This window comes from Tenrec ecaudatus, chromosome 3 (genome assembly GCF_050624435.1).
Source record: "Tenrec ecaudatus isolate mTenEca1 chromosome 3, mTenEca1.hap1, whole genome shotgun sequence".
Lineage (NCBI taxonomy): Eukaryota > Metazoa > Chordata > Mammalia > Afrosoricida > Tenrecidae > Tenrec > Tenrec ecaudatus.
This window is the reverse complement of record NC_134532.1, coordinates 172587793-172601671: the sequence shown is the minus strand read 5'-3', so window position 1 is coordinate 172601671 and position 13879 is coordinate 172587793. Positions and strand designations below refer to the sequence as shown.

The 13879-nt window shown below is 46.8% G+C and overlaps 1 protein-coding gene across 1 annotated transcript in view; it reads right to left on the bottom strand.

Moving 5' to 3' along the window:
* The window catches only part of FRYL (FRY like transcription coactivator), a 254927-nt gene extending 241257 nt beyond the window's left edge, over positions 1 to 13670 (bottom strand). Inside the window, exon 1 of the mRNA XM_075544365.1 lies at positions 13450 to 13670. The gene's annotated coding sequence lies outside the window, so the exon portion shown is untranslated. The remainder of the gene's footprint in view (positions 1 to 13449) is intronic.
* Positions 13671 to 13879: the final 209 nt, after the last annotated feature.

Sequence of the window (13879 nt, the reverse complement as noted above, 5' to 3'; positions counted from 1 at the left end):
CAATCCTGCACCACCAGTGATAACAATGTACGTACATATACAAGCCAGTGAAGGAAGTTAATAGGGTGGGAGGGTGATGGAAGCACAACCCTGGCAGCAGCGATTCCTACACATGTTGCCAAGACACCCAGGTGTATACCAGAGCGTATGGGGGCTGCAGTTCTGAAAACTTCTCACCCTGAGATGTTGGATTTGAGGGCAAGGAGCTTAAGTGCCAGGGGGTCATCTAGGAATCTGGGTCACTTGGCATAAGACAATTGAGAAGACAATGTTCTACATCGTACTTTGATGAGGAGCGACTGATATTGGTCTTTTTCCATCTGGAGCAGAAAAGAGTGAAGAAAACCAATGAGTCAGGGAAACAATTCAAAGAGCTCATACACCATATGAGCCAGTCTCCGCTACCCAGGTACCAGAAGAACTAGACAGTGCCCAGCTACCGTCACCAATCTCTTTGATCGATATCAAGATATCAGATAATGTGAAGTGGTGGGGAAGAGGAGGGGGGCGTAGTGGGGATACAAAAAAATTCTAATGCATGGAAAAGAGCAGACTTCTGGGTCTGGTAGAGACTGGTAGCATTGTTAAGAGAGCTGAAGGCGCCCGAGGAGCTGGGCTTTCAGCCCCAGACAAGGCAGGCCAATACCGTGAGCAGTGACCCCGGTGAGGAAGAAGCCATCTCAGTGTAAGCAACCATGTGAGACCACAGGGGCACAGTGAAGAAGGCTGAAAGGGGCAAACGGAAACAGGGGATCCTAGGTAGGAATGGAAAGAAAGCTAACGCTGTAAGGATTGTGACCAAGTTCACAGGGAAATCTGTGTATCTCATGGCCGAGTGGGCAGCTAATTTGCTTTATAAACTTTCACCTAAACCACAAAAAAAAGTTACTTATTAAAAAAAAATTTTTTTTAAAGAACATGGTCTGAGCTCTAAAGCTCCCTGCACAGGAAGTCCTTGTATCCTCATCAAAAACCTTCTGATGTTTCTTTTTTTTAACCTGCTATCTAACAGGTGTGGTTATCAGTTCTGTTTCCATAGTACACTGAGAACATATTCGGGAGAAAAGGTAACTGCTACAGCAGGTGTAAGGAGAGCAAACCACGAGCTGATAGTAAAACAATAAGCAAATCAACACCCCCTTCCCACCCCCCTCCACCCCCGACCAAACCAAGCCATTTACAAAGGAATGGTTTCCATACCAAAACAGAGTAAGACACAGTATGGTCAGTATATTGCTGAGAAAGGCCGTCAGACTAAATTTCCTTCTGCAAATGTACCCAATTTATACATATATAGTTACAAGTGTTACAGACGCCTAATGCTTTAAGATGGAGAACAAAACCACAACCTGTACACCATGCCTTTCCCGCTTTCTTTAGACCTGAGTTAAATTAAATCACCTCTGCTCTATCACAAACAAAATCCTGCAGGCATTGAGTCCTTTCCAAGTCATAGGCAGCCTACAGGACAGAATACAACTGCTCCACTGGGTCCCTGACACTGAAAATCTTTACCGGGAGCAGACAGCCTCATCTTTCTCCCACGGAGCAGCTTGTTGGGTTTGAACCACTGACCTTGTGATTAGCCACCAATGTTTAAACCCAAAACAAAAAGCACTGCCAAGGACTAAGAATTCCAAGAATGAGCCGAAATGTTGTCAGGCACTGTCACGTCAATCCCAACTCACATGTGACCTTTTGTACAGTCCTGCCCCATCCTCACAACTTGTTCTTGAGCTAAAATAGTACACTAAAATCCATTCAGGCAACAGAATATATCTAAGACCTGAGGCTGCCCATGGAAACCAACCAAGTGTCCATCTAAGAGATAACAGATGAACAAAGGTGGTGTATATACCAAATAAAACAAACCCACTGCCATCAAAGGGATTCCGCCTCAGTGACCCTACAGCACAGTTAGAACTGCCCCTGTGGGTTTCTGAGGAATAGAAAGCCTTGTCCTTCTCCAAGGGAGCAGCTGGTGGTCTCGAACTGTTGACCTTGGGGTTAGCAACCCACCATGCCAGCAGGGCTCCCTCGGGATATCTGCATGATGAAATCGTAGGAGGTCATAAAAGGAATGTAGTTCTAATACCCGAGCCTGGAAATCGAGGAGGTGAAATACACCAGACACCAAAGAACAGTCACTAAAGGGTTTCACTCACAGGGAGTATCTAAAACAGGCAAGTTTGTAGAAACCCATCAGAGGGTGCCAGGAGCTGAAGTGAGGGGCAATTCTCGAGGGAGGTTGGGGTGTTGAGCTCGTTGTATCATAGGTACAGACTTTCTCTTTAGGGTGATGGAAACATTTGGAAACACAGCAGCAATGGCTGCACAACCTTGTCAGCATAATTAATGCCACTGAATTGTACCCTCAGAAACAGCTGAAATGGCAAATTTAATGTTCTAGGGTCACCACCATGGGTTTTGTTTGTTTGTCTGTTTCTAAAAAGGCTACCTTTAACGATGTTGAACAAACCAATGTTTCTATTTCACCAATTCTTAGATGCCTTTCTAAAAGGCGATGACTTTACCTGAAGTATAATTTTGTAAACGTATTTGACCAAAAGTGGCCACCGCTGGTCAGTCCATTTTGGCTCCTGGGGAGCCTATCTAGGGCTCTGGGGCTTGACATCGTCACAGGCCCAGATAACCTCACCTGTCCCCCCAGGTGGAGCTGGTGGGTTAGGGCCACTGAGCGTGCAGGGGCAGTCCAAAGCCACAAGCTCAGAGACGACCCAGTACTGCTGGTGTGCCCTAGTCGGGGTGTCGTAAGAAAGCCTTCTGTGGACACCTCCAGGAAAGCACGGCATCCCAGGGTCATCGTTTGATCGAAGATGGACGTGTAAGCAAATAACCCCTTCAAGCGACAGGCAGTAAAGAGAACAACGGGAAATTACCCAAAACTGAACCGCAGTCCTTTCACAGCAAAGAAGGCGTACTGGCACAGTGGCCGCAGCAATGGGCTCAAGCCCAGGAAGGCTTGTGAGGACTCCTCTTATACATGGGGTCCCTAGTGCGGTAGACAGAAATTTCCTAAGCTGGCCCTTCTACCTAAGTCTCTGGTCACCCCGACCAGTTGATGAGGTGGGGGGCTACACAAACAGAGAGCGTGTCACCCTCATAGAAGGGACTGGTCAATTTTCAGCCCACCCTCCTGACCATAAGGGTGAACCTTACAAGCAGCAGGACACAGAAAACCCCAAGGGCCTTGGAAGCGCACATCCAAGACCTGTCTGAAGCGGCGGAGGTACCAGAGCCTGGGACAGGGAGACTCAGAGGGGCAGGGCTAAGGGCTACCTTCTCTTCATCTAGCCTGAGACAGAGTGGCAGGAGAGCTGGCTTCCGGCCGATGCAGGCAAAGACCCAGAGACTGTGCAGCTGAGAGACTGAGGACCAGAGAGCAACTTGGCTGACTGGATCCTGATAGTTTACTGATCCTGACTTGTAGTAACCTATAATCTCCCTAGTACACTTCCTAAACTGTGACTATCCTCTGGGAGTGCTGAGGCCATTGTAACAAAGTATCAAATCCAGCAGAGAAGGAAGAGTGGTTGTTTTGAGGCTGATGCTGGCAACAAATGTACAAATCTGCTGGACACAATCGATGGATAGATGGATGGATGGATGGATGGATGGATGGATGGATGGATGGATGGATGGATGGATGGATGGATTCTGATAAGAGTTGTACAAGCCCTCAATAAAATAATTAAATTTTTTTAAAAAAAAGAGTGGTGTGGGAAGAATGGATTCAGTCCCACCAGCAGCTCCTTGGGTAGAAAGATGAAGACATCTGTTCCTGTCAATACCCTACAGCTTCGGAAGTCACAGGGGGTCCCTGGAGTTGGAATTGACTGGACCGCGCTGGGTGGCAACATCATAGCCGGCAATGGACGGCACTGGGTGGCAACATCACAGCTGGCATCTACATACCGACCACAGGACTTCGCCCAAAGCAAGCAGTCAGGAAATGTTTGCCAGTATTATTACAAGAGGGAAAATAATTAGGAGCCCTAACTGCAAGGTCAGAAGTTCGAAACCACCAGCTGTTCTGGGGGTTGAAAGATGGGGCTTTCTACTCCTAGCAAAGAGTTATAGTCTTGGAAACTCACAGGGGCAGTTCTACCTGGTCCTTTCAGATCGCTATGAGTCAATAGCAGTGAGTGTGGTTTATCTTTGGGGTTTTCCTTATTAGGTGCCATCAAATCAATTCCGACTCATGATATCTCAAAATCAGACCACCATATGTTTTATCCAAAGTCCCCCTGGGTGGGTTTGAGGCACCAATCTTTCAGTAATTCAGCTCCTAACTGTCTGCAAAAATATCTGTGGTCCAGTGGTGGGGGACACAGTGGTGGGGTGGGGCAAAAGGGAGACGGTGTCAGGGAGTACATGTAGATAAAGAATGTTTGCATGAAACTGTGGTAGCAATTGTACAATTCACTTGACACGATTGACATATGGATTAACATATGGAATGATATAATACATGTATTGAATCCCAATGGAAAAAATACATATATATGAGTACACGGAAAAGTCTGATTTTGATTACTTATTAATATACGTATGCATTGACTAGTTTCTGTAGTCATTTGTCACAATGGACTTTTCTATTGTGTAGTGTCCTTTTCTATCAAGTCAACAATGGCAAGGATCACACCACTTTCTATTTGGTTACCAAGCATTAGTAATTCTATTATTAAAGAGTTATTTCCTTTATTCTTAGTATAGGTCAAGAAAAACTTGAAAGATAAAAGCCTTTTATCTTAAGCATAAAAACATAGAAACAAGGAATGCTAGTTATTGATATGTACACTGAAGTTTTTGAGAGATAAGCACTGAGGTTTGCCATCTATCTGAAATGTATAAACATAATAAAGCTTGATAGAGGTCCAGAAACATAGATATTTGATGAAGCAAACTTATTAAAATATTAAGGGTAGGCATATGAATGCTCATTATAAAACTCTTACAACTCTGCTATATATTGGAAATTTTTCAAAATAAAATGTTTCATATAACTTTTTAAAAAATCTGTGGTCACAGTGATAAAGCTGAATAACAATAATAATCCACAGCTGTGGGGTTCCTTCGGAGTCAGAATGGCCGGACAGGACGAAACAGAGCTGCCCGACAGAGTGTCCAAGTCAATAAAGCTTCACGGGGGACAGACTCACACTGAGAAAGGGGGATAGGTTAGAACTGGTGGCCTTTGGTTCAGAAAGCTGAAAGCTTTCCCAGTGCGCCAACCCGGCTCCTTCCGAAATCCCCAAGCACGTCCTGAGTGACTAGCGGGTCATGAGCAGTGTGCAGGGGTTTAAGTACAGTCACTGTGGTCAGTCTATGAAGGTAAACAAGCAAATGCAGGGTAGTATAGGAATGCCATCATGAACCAATACGGGCGTGCACCTCATGTTATTAGTCATTCAGGTCCTGACCAAGAACTTTGAACCAGGCGAAGAACTTGAGATATAGACTATTTACCTGGAGAGAGTTACCAAATGATGGGTGAGCATGACCTCGCATCTCCAAAGTGTCTGTGGGTTTCATGCGGAGAAACTTCTCCCTACCCCCATCCCCACCCCCACCCCAGTTCTCCTGTGTTAGGGCACAAATGTCGATAAACTTCGTCTCAAAGCAAATCTTTATAAACTGGAGTTGTTACTGCTCTCCAGTTGGTTGTGACTCATCGTGACTCTCGAGGACAGAAGTGCATCCCCCTGAGAGTTCTGAGACTGTAACTCTTTACATGAGTACAAAGCCTGTCTTTCTCCCGAGGAGCAGCCAGTGGTTTCAAACTGTTGACCTTCCGGTTATCAGCCCAATGATAGCCGCTACACCATCAGCTGTACACATTATGAAAGACCTCCTACAATTCTCCTTGGATTTATGCATATTGAGAACAGATTCCAATAGGCATATCCTTCTATTAATGCAAATTTTAATTTCCATGAAACATCTAGCATCGGGGGAAAAATAAACACAGTAGATTAGTGGTTGCCTATGGAAAAGAGCCCTGGTGGGGACATGAGTCAGGTATTGGGTTGCTAAGCACAATATCGGATGTTCAAACCCACCAGCTGCTTCACGGGGAAAAGATGAGGCTCTCTGCTCTCACAGAGGGTTTACAGTCTCAGAACCCCGACATCGGTTGCTGTGAATTGGAAGTGACTCGTGTCAGTGGGTCAAATTTGAGGGAGCACTGAGGGATGATCACTGGGTGGCACAAACTGCTAAGTGCTTAACTACTAACTCTGAAGTGGGCAGTTCAAACCTACTCAAGGACACCTCAAAAGATAGCACTGGCAACCTGCTTCCAAATGAGCACAGCCTTGACAACTCTATGGAGAAGCTCTGCTCTGCATACGTCGATGTACCGAGTCAGACTCGACCACAACCAACATCTTAGTAATTATGTTCTCCCTTTCAAGAATACTGTTGCTTTTAGGTGCCGTCCAGTGAGTTTCGAATCATAGACCCTCTGTACAACAGACCCAAACACCACCCGGTCTGTGCCGTCCTCACAACTGTGGCAATGTTTGAGCCATCGTTGCAGCCACTGTCAGTCCATCTCCTTTTTTTCACTATCCTCCACTTCACCAAACATGATGTCCTTCTCCCGGGACCAGTCATGCTGACGTCATATCCAAAGTATGTGGGACAATGTCTCACCATCCTTGACTCTAAGGAACATCCGGGCTGTACTTCTAAGACAGATGTCTTTGGTTTTTCGGCAGTCCGTGGCACTGTCAACATTCTTCACCCCCACAGTTCAAGCGCATCGAATTTTCTTCTTTCTTCCTTAGTCAATGCCCAACTTTGTCCTGTATGTGAGACGATTGAAAAAACCAATGGCAGCGTAACGCCACTAGCTAGCATGTAGTATATTTAAAATTTAACAATACTAGCAAACAGGTGAACAGCAACAGGGCTGAAAGGTGTGGGTGACATGCGATTTTTAAAGGTTCTCAAACTGACTGTGGGGATGGTTGTGTAACTCAGTGTTCTAAGAATGATTGAATTTTATACTTTATATAGGTCAAGTGTATGCACATGAATTATATTTTTTAAAAGTTCTTTTGTTTAATTAATTCTTCAAAAAGCTAGACCAATCCAAGGGCTCCATCATGGTCAAACCACATGGGACCTGTCCCACAGTCAGCTTGATCTTCTTCCTGACCTTCTGACCGCCATCCCTGGCAGCCGTAGACTAGGTCCTACTCTGAGCAACCCCGTTCTTCCCACAGTTACAAAGAGGGGCCAAAACTGGACCAAACGCACTGCCAGCAAGTTGATGCCGAATCGTAGTGGCCCTACAGGACCAAGTAGAACTGCCCCTGTGAGTTTCCAAGACGGTCACTCTTTACAGGAATAGAAAATCACATCTTTCTCCAGCAGTGTGGCTGGTGGTTTCAAACCTTGGACCTTGCAGATACAGCCAAGGCATGAGCACGACACCAGGACTCCTAAGTGGGGCCAACAGGGAGGTAGACAAAAGTTCAAAACACGTGCCACCGCATTATAATCCACGTGTCTTTTTAAAATTATGATTTTCATAACATGAAAAAGTACTAGTAAAGAAATCTATTTATTATAACATTTGGGTTTTTAAAAAAAAGTCTTCCTACTCTATCAGCTAAGCATGCGTGATTCTGCCGGCATACAGTAAGGAGACTTATAACGATGGTCTTTGGGATGGCTGCTCCTTGTTAGTGTACTTAAAAAAAAAAAGACTCACAAACATTCTGGCCCCCACAAAAGAAACACGTTGCCATCCCCCCTTCTCCCCCAGCCCCAGAAACAAATGCAAATATCTAAGGCTTTTAGGGATCATTTAACAGGTGCCTTGAGCTCTCCCACACATTCTGTGAAAACCCAGGAGTGTTTCTTTTCTAAGACACAGTAAATAAACAAGCAAGGGTGACTGATAAATTCACCTAGGAATGTAGTGTTTAAGCTACTTTTTTTTAAGCTACTTTTAATCCACATGTACCACTCTGTATTTGTCCATTTAAGACTCCTACTTAGAGATGCTTACAACTTTATAGAGACAGACTTAAACTTAGGATCCTTAATGGCTACACAGCAGGTAGACGACTCAACAAAAATTTTGCTGAATGAATGGAGAGTTTTTTCTTTTTTGCTGGTTAAGCCAACCCCTTGCCAGTGAGCTTTTACTTTGGAAGCCCTTGGAAAACCTTTCCGCTGCTCTGGACAAGCTATTACAGACGTACCTGGAGAACAGAAAAATTTGCTTACCAGTGGCAACCGATCCACGTTTTAAAATGAGCAAAATGAGGTGATAGTAAAACTTCCATACATGACTTGACATAAGCAAATAATATCTGAACAGTCTCGGAAATTCACAGGGGCAGTTCTCCCCTGTCCTATGGGATTGCTGCGAGTCAGCACTGACTGGATTGCAGAGAGTCAGTGAGTGAGCATACTGCTGGTGAAGATCCCTGTGAGTACAGTAGGGAACACAATGGGCTGCTAAGCACAAGGTCAACAGTTTGAGAGCACTAGCTGCTCAGAGGGAGAAAGATAAGGCGTTCAATTCCTGTAAAGAGTTACCGTCTCAGAAACCTGCAGGGTGGTTCTACCCTGTCCTGGAGGGTCACAATGAGTCGGAATCAACTTGATGGCAAACTGCCAAAAGAACAAACAGATCTGTCCTGGAAAAAGTACAACCGGAATGTTCGTTAGAGGCAAGGATGGTGAGACTTCATCTCCTGTGCTTTGGACAGGTTGTTGGGAGAGACCAGTCCCTGGAGAAAGAGCTCCTGCAGACGAGCAGTGAAAAAAAGAGGGAGACCCTCAACAAGATGGACTGAATTGATACAGCGGCTTTAGCAATGGGCTCAAACCCAAGGACAGCTGTGAAGATGGAGCAGGACCATGCAGTGCTTCCCTCTGTTATGCATGGGATTTCTATGAGTCGAAACAACTCCATGTCACTTAATCACAACACTGGGCTGCTAACCATAAGGTCAACAGTTCAAACCCACCAGCCACTCTGCGGAAGAAAGATGAGGCTTTTCACTCCTGTAAAGATTTATGGCCTTGGAAATCCACAGAGGCAGTTCTGGTCTGTCCACACGGTCACTGAGAGTTAGAATGGCCTCGATGGCATTTGGTTTCTGATTTTATATTCCTCCTTAAATTAGACTGAGGAATAGCTCATTGGATGTCTCAAACCAATTCATAATATTTTCCTAGAGATGAGAAAAATCAAGAGTTGGTGTCTACACTTAGCATTCATACTCCAAAAATATTTTTGCGTGACATCAGGTAAACTGTTCAGACATACTGGTGTTGATCAATTTTTGCTGTGATTACGAAGGCTGTATTGAAAATGTTTATGAGAGCTACACTGAGAACAGAGGCAGTCCTGTAGCCGAAGAAAAGGCCAAAGGAACCAGAAATTCCGAGCCTGGTGAAATTAGTAAAAGTCTACGACAACTAGGTATCTTTCTTCATTCCTAGTAAGCAAAACTTACTCATTAAAATTTCTCAGGGCAGTACTACGTAAAGTTTACAAAATAGGCTTGTTGCATGAACACCAAGACAGGGACAGGGTGGTAAGGGTAATGTGGTGAGGCATTTTTAGTTTGTAAGTTATATTGTCCTTTAATATCTTTTAATTAATCACTTTATTGGGGGTGGGGGGCTCATACAAATCTTATGGCAATCATTAAGTATTAAGTACACTTGTATATATGTTACCATCAACATTTCCAAAACATTTTCTTTCTACTTGAGCCCTTGGTATCAGCTCCTCTTTCCCCCTACCCTACCCTTGTGAAACCTTCATCAGTTATATATTATTGCTGCTATTTCATGCCTTACACTGTCCTTTGTCTCCCTTTACCCACATTCCTGTTATTTGTCCACCTGGGGAGTGGGCTATATATCCAACCTTTATCCGTCTCCTTCCCATCCCCCAATATTTTTATGATGGGTTCCCCATTTATCCCTCTCCCTCCCATCCCCCAATATTTTTATACAATGAATATGTAGTAAAAAAAATCAAAAAGGCATGCCCCTCCTTTAAGTACACATATGTGCTGTCTCCAAATAAAACTCAATTTAGACTCCTTTGTAGCTTGCGGAATGCAGAGACCACTGGTCAGCCAATACAACTGCTCAAATACTTTGTTCTGCTCTTGTTGTTCTTAGCTGTCCCTCCAGTTGCTTCTGACTCCTGGAGGCCCCAAGTCAAAAAAGGAAAGGTCGCAGGCTTTTGTTAATGACTTTTACCCACATCCACAGTCTCATGAAGGATAGAGACAAAGCACAATACGGGTCACACCAGAGCTTTAGTACGTTTTCCAGGAGCTTGGGGAAAAAACAATCATTTCTCATCAGAACTGAGAAGACGTGCAGACAAGAGCTACAAAGATGATCCTCTTCATGAGAAACACTAGTTGAAATTCTCTGTCCCCCTCCCCGGCCCTAAAGAAAACCAGAGATAAAGATAGTTCAAGTAGAGAGCATATCCTCAGCCCACCCCCAAAAAACACATATTTATGATCTGCTAAAGCCAACAAGGAGCCCTGGTGGCATAGTGGATGAAGTGTTGGGCTGCTAACCACAAGGCCAGCAGTTAGAAACCACCAGCCACTCGGAGGATGAAAGATGAGGCTTTTCTACTCCCACAGAGAGTTACAACCTCAGAAACCCACGGGGGCAGTTCGAGCCTGTGCTACAGGGTCCCTCTGAGTCAGAATGGACTTGCTGGCCACAAATGAGAAAGCCATCGACATTTCTCCTCCTTCCTCTAGCTTTCTTTTATTACCCCAATATCCCCTTACCAGCTTTTGAATGACTCCTAGGCCACTGGTTACCTGCCGAGACATGTACTGTCTTTGTCCTGGACTGCGTTTCCCCCTTAAGGGACAGACCTCTGAAAGGGCTATGACTGCCATCCATTCCTGTTTTCTCTTCGCCTAATCCTCCTTCAATCAAGGGGGACAAAAAGTGACCCCCATTAAAAAAAAGACTGGAGGGGATACCGTACAAAAAAGGAAAGTACAACTTTGTACACAGGACAAAGAAATTAATATATGTTCCCCAAGACGTCAAGCCAACTGTTGTTCCTTGCTGTACAGTTTGTAAAAGAGGTCCATGGAGAGGGAAAGAGCGCCTGCTCCCAGCTTTCCAGAGCCCTACCTTCTTGTGTCATAAGACCTATGGCAGCACATTATGGGACGCTAGAGGTGCTAAGTGACACGATGAATCTAGATGAAAATGGAGGGCAGCCTTCACGCCCAAGAATCTCATGACTCAAGAAATGCCTTGGCACTTGTGCATATCCCAGACAATGTGCCTAAAACAATGTGAAATGCACACAGGGAAGTGGCGGGTTTCAGGAAACGGCGCCTAGATATTTCAGAGGCCAGTCTTCCTGGCACGAGTTCTTGGATACTCCTATCCGTGTTCTTTCAAAGGTTCAGAAACGGCTTTCTGCTATTGTTCAAACAAGCTGGTGAGCAAGTAAACAAAGGTTTTTTGAACATTGGAAACCTGTTTTAGCTTTCTACTTTCTATTCTGAGACAGGCAGGAGGCGCATGCCTGGGGGCTGGACTGACAACTTTTATCACAGAGGATTGGAAGGAAACAAAAAAGGAAAATTGGGTCTAATAATGCAAGATACGATCGAGTTACTACCAAAGACCATGGTTTTGTGTGCATTTCCTAAATCCTCTGGGGGAGAACAAAATATGTTAAACATTAGTCTCTAAAGTAGTTGGTTTCCAGTATCCTAAGTAGAGTTTCTCCTTTGTTGTTCCTCTGAAAGTTACAAGGCCGTAAATTAATCAATTAACAAGTTGCGAAGTTGTTGGTATTCCTTTTAAAAAAATATTCTGAGCCAGGCTGTTCCAGCAAAATTCACTCTTTGGGAGAGGAGACATAATTTTACAAAATAATTCAGAGTGGAAGAAAAGGCAGAATGGAATGCTATTTTTTGATAATCAGTAGCAAAAAAAAAAGACTACATAATTTCACACCCATTGCTACTTTGTTTGGAGGGTTGTAACTCGCATGTACAAATACTGTACCAAGTATCGCACAGGAAGAGACTGTCAAAGACAAAGGCGTGTGGTAACATTCCCTTTCCAAACAAGGTCTCCTAACAAGAGGTGCCCTAGTTTCTAATATGCCTCCTGGAGCATGTTTGGACAGGTATGGTTGTAAGTATCCCATTTTTCTTTTAAAGACAAAAAAACCCTCAAACTTGTTTTATCAAAAGTAAATAAAAGTTGCTATAAGTTATGATATTGCCTATGACTTCAGTAATAAAAATCAACTTTAAGGAAGATATAGCTACGAAGCATAACAGCGTTTTACTCTCTCTCTTCTCTCTCTCTCCTATTCATCCAAGCAACCTGTATCTTACCCTGTCCCTTGCCAAACCTTCCCCCAAAACCTGCATCAGTGAATTCAGGGACTACTCTTCACAGTTCAAAGGTTAAGTCGAGCCAATTCGTCTCCGGCTAGCTTTCTGGTCATTTGCTCTTTTCAAATGATCCTGGCCTGAAAGAGGTTCCTGCTTCCCTGTAATTGTGAATCTAACAGGAGATGCTATTTTAGGGGTGGGAAGAAATGGACAGCAACCAAGGGCCGTTTCGCTCTAGAGATGAGCCTCTCTGGACACAGGAAACGAGGTGCTACCCGAAGAACCTGCTGCCCGGAAGCAACAACTTGCACCCAACGACTGAAAAGTTGCAAGGAAGAGCTGGGCACCCAGGCGGCTCGCGAGCAGCAAAGGCTCAGCCTCAGGGGAACCGTACGTCCCGCGGGCGACAGCTGCGACGCCGATCCCGCCGACCCGGGCTCCGGGGCTAGGGGTGCGCGGGCGGCCCGAGGCGGCGCGGGCACAGCGCCCCCGTCCGCACCCCTCCCCACGGCAGCGCGCAGTGGGCGGAGAGACCCGAGCAAGCAAAGGGGGGACAAAGCCGGGCCCGGCCGGCGACCTCCGCGCGCTGCCCGGGGCCGCCAGCCGCCGCACCAACTTTGCTGGGCTCGGCCCCCGCGGCCTCCCTCTGCCCGCGGCCGCCACCTTCTCCCCGGCAGGGCGGCTCCCGCGAGTCCGCGAGCGGGCGGCGCGCAAGGGGCTCGGGTTCGGGGCGCTCGAGAAGAGCCGGCGCTGGAGCCATCGGGGCGCGCGGCGCTGCCTGCGGACCCACGGCCGCTCACGCGGGTGCCCGCGGAGGCGAGGGCAGCGCCGCGGGTGGGTGTCCGTTACGAAGCTCGGCCCGGGCGGTGCAGCCGGCCAGCCCTCCTGGCCCGCCTCCCGCTCGGCTCCCACCGGGAAGGGCAGGGGCGCTCGGGCCGGCGACCTGGCCGTGGCCGCGGCCGCCGGCCCGCGAGCATCCCGGCGCCTGCCCCCGGGCTGGAAGAGAAAGTGAAATGAAGCGCCTTCCCCAGGCACCACCTACCCGTGCCCGGTCCTAGCGCGGCTTCCTCGCTCCTCTGCCGCCGCCGATCCCCGCCCTCGGGCCCCGGGCTCCGCTCGCTTGACAATGGCGCGTCCCCTTTAAGGAATAATCCGATCGGAACCGATCTGGAATTAAACCTCCCTCGGACTAGGATTTTCTCCGGATTTCTCGCTCTCCCGGAGCCCGACGGGCGCCCGGTGGTGCTGCGAGCTCTCCCCACCCTCCCCGCCCCGCCCACTCCCTCGCCTCCCTGATTGGCGAGAAACCCTACAACAGGAACCACCATCCTTGTTCCGGACTGGCCCGGCCAGCCGCCGCTCACAGGTAGACCCACCCCCCAGCCCGCCCCCTCTTCTGGGTTGGTCCGCCCTCACATCACTCTCTGTCCTCTCTTGTATCGTTGCTTTGGAGACCTGGCAGTCAAGGCTCG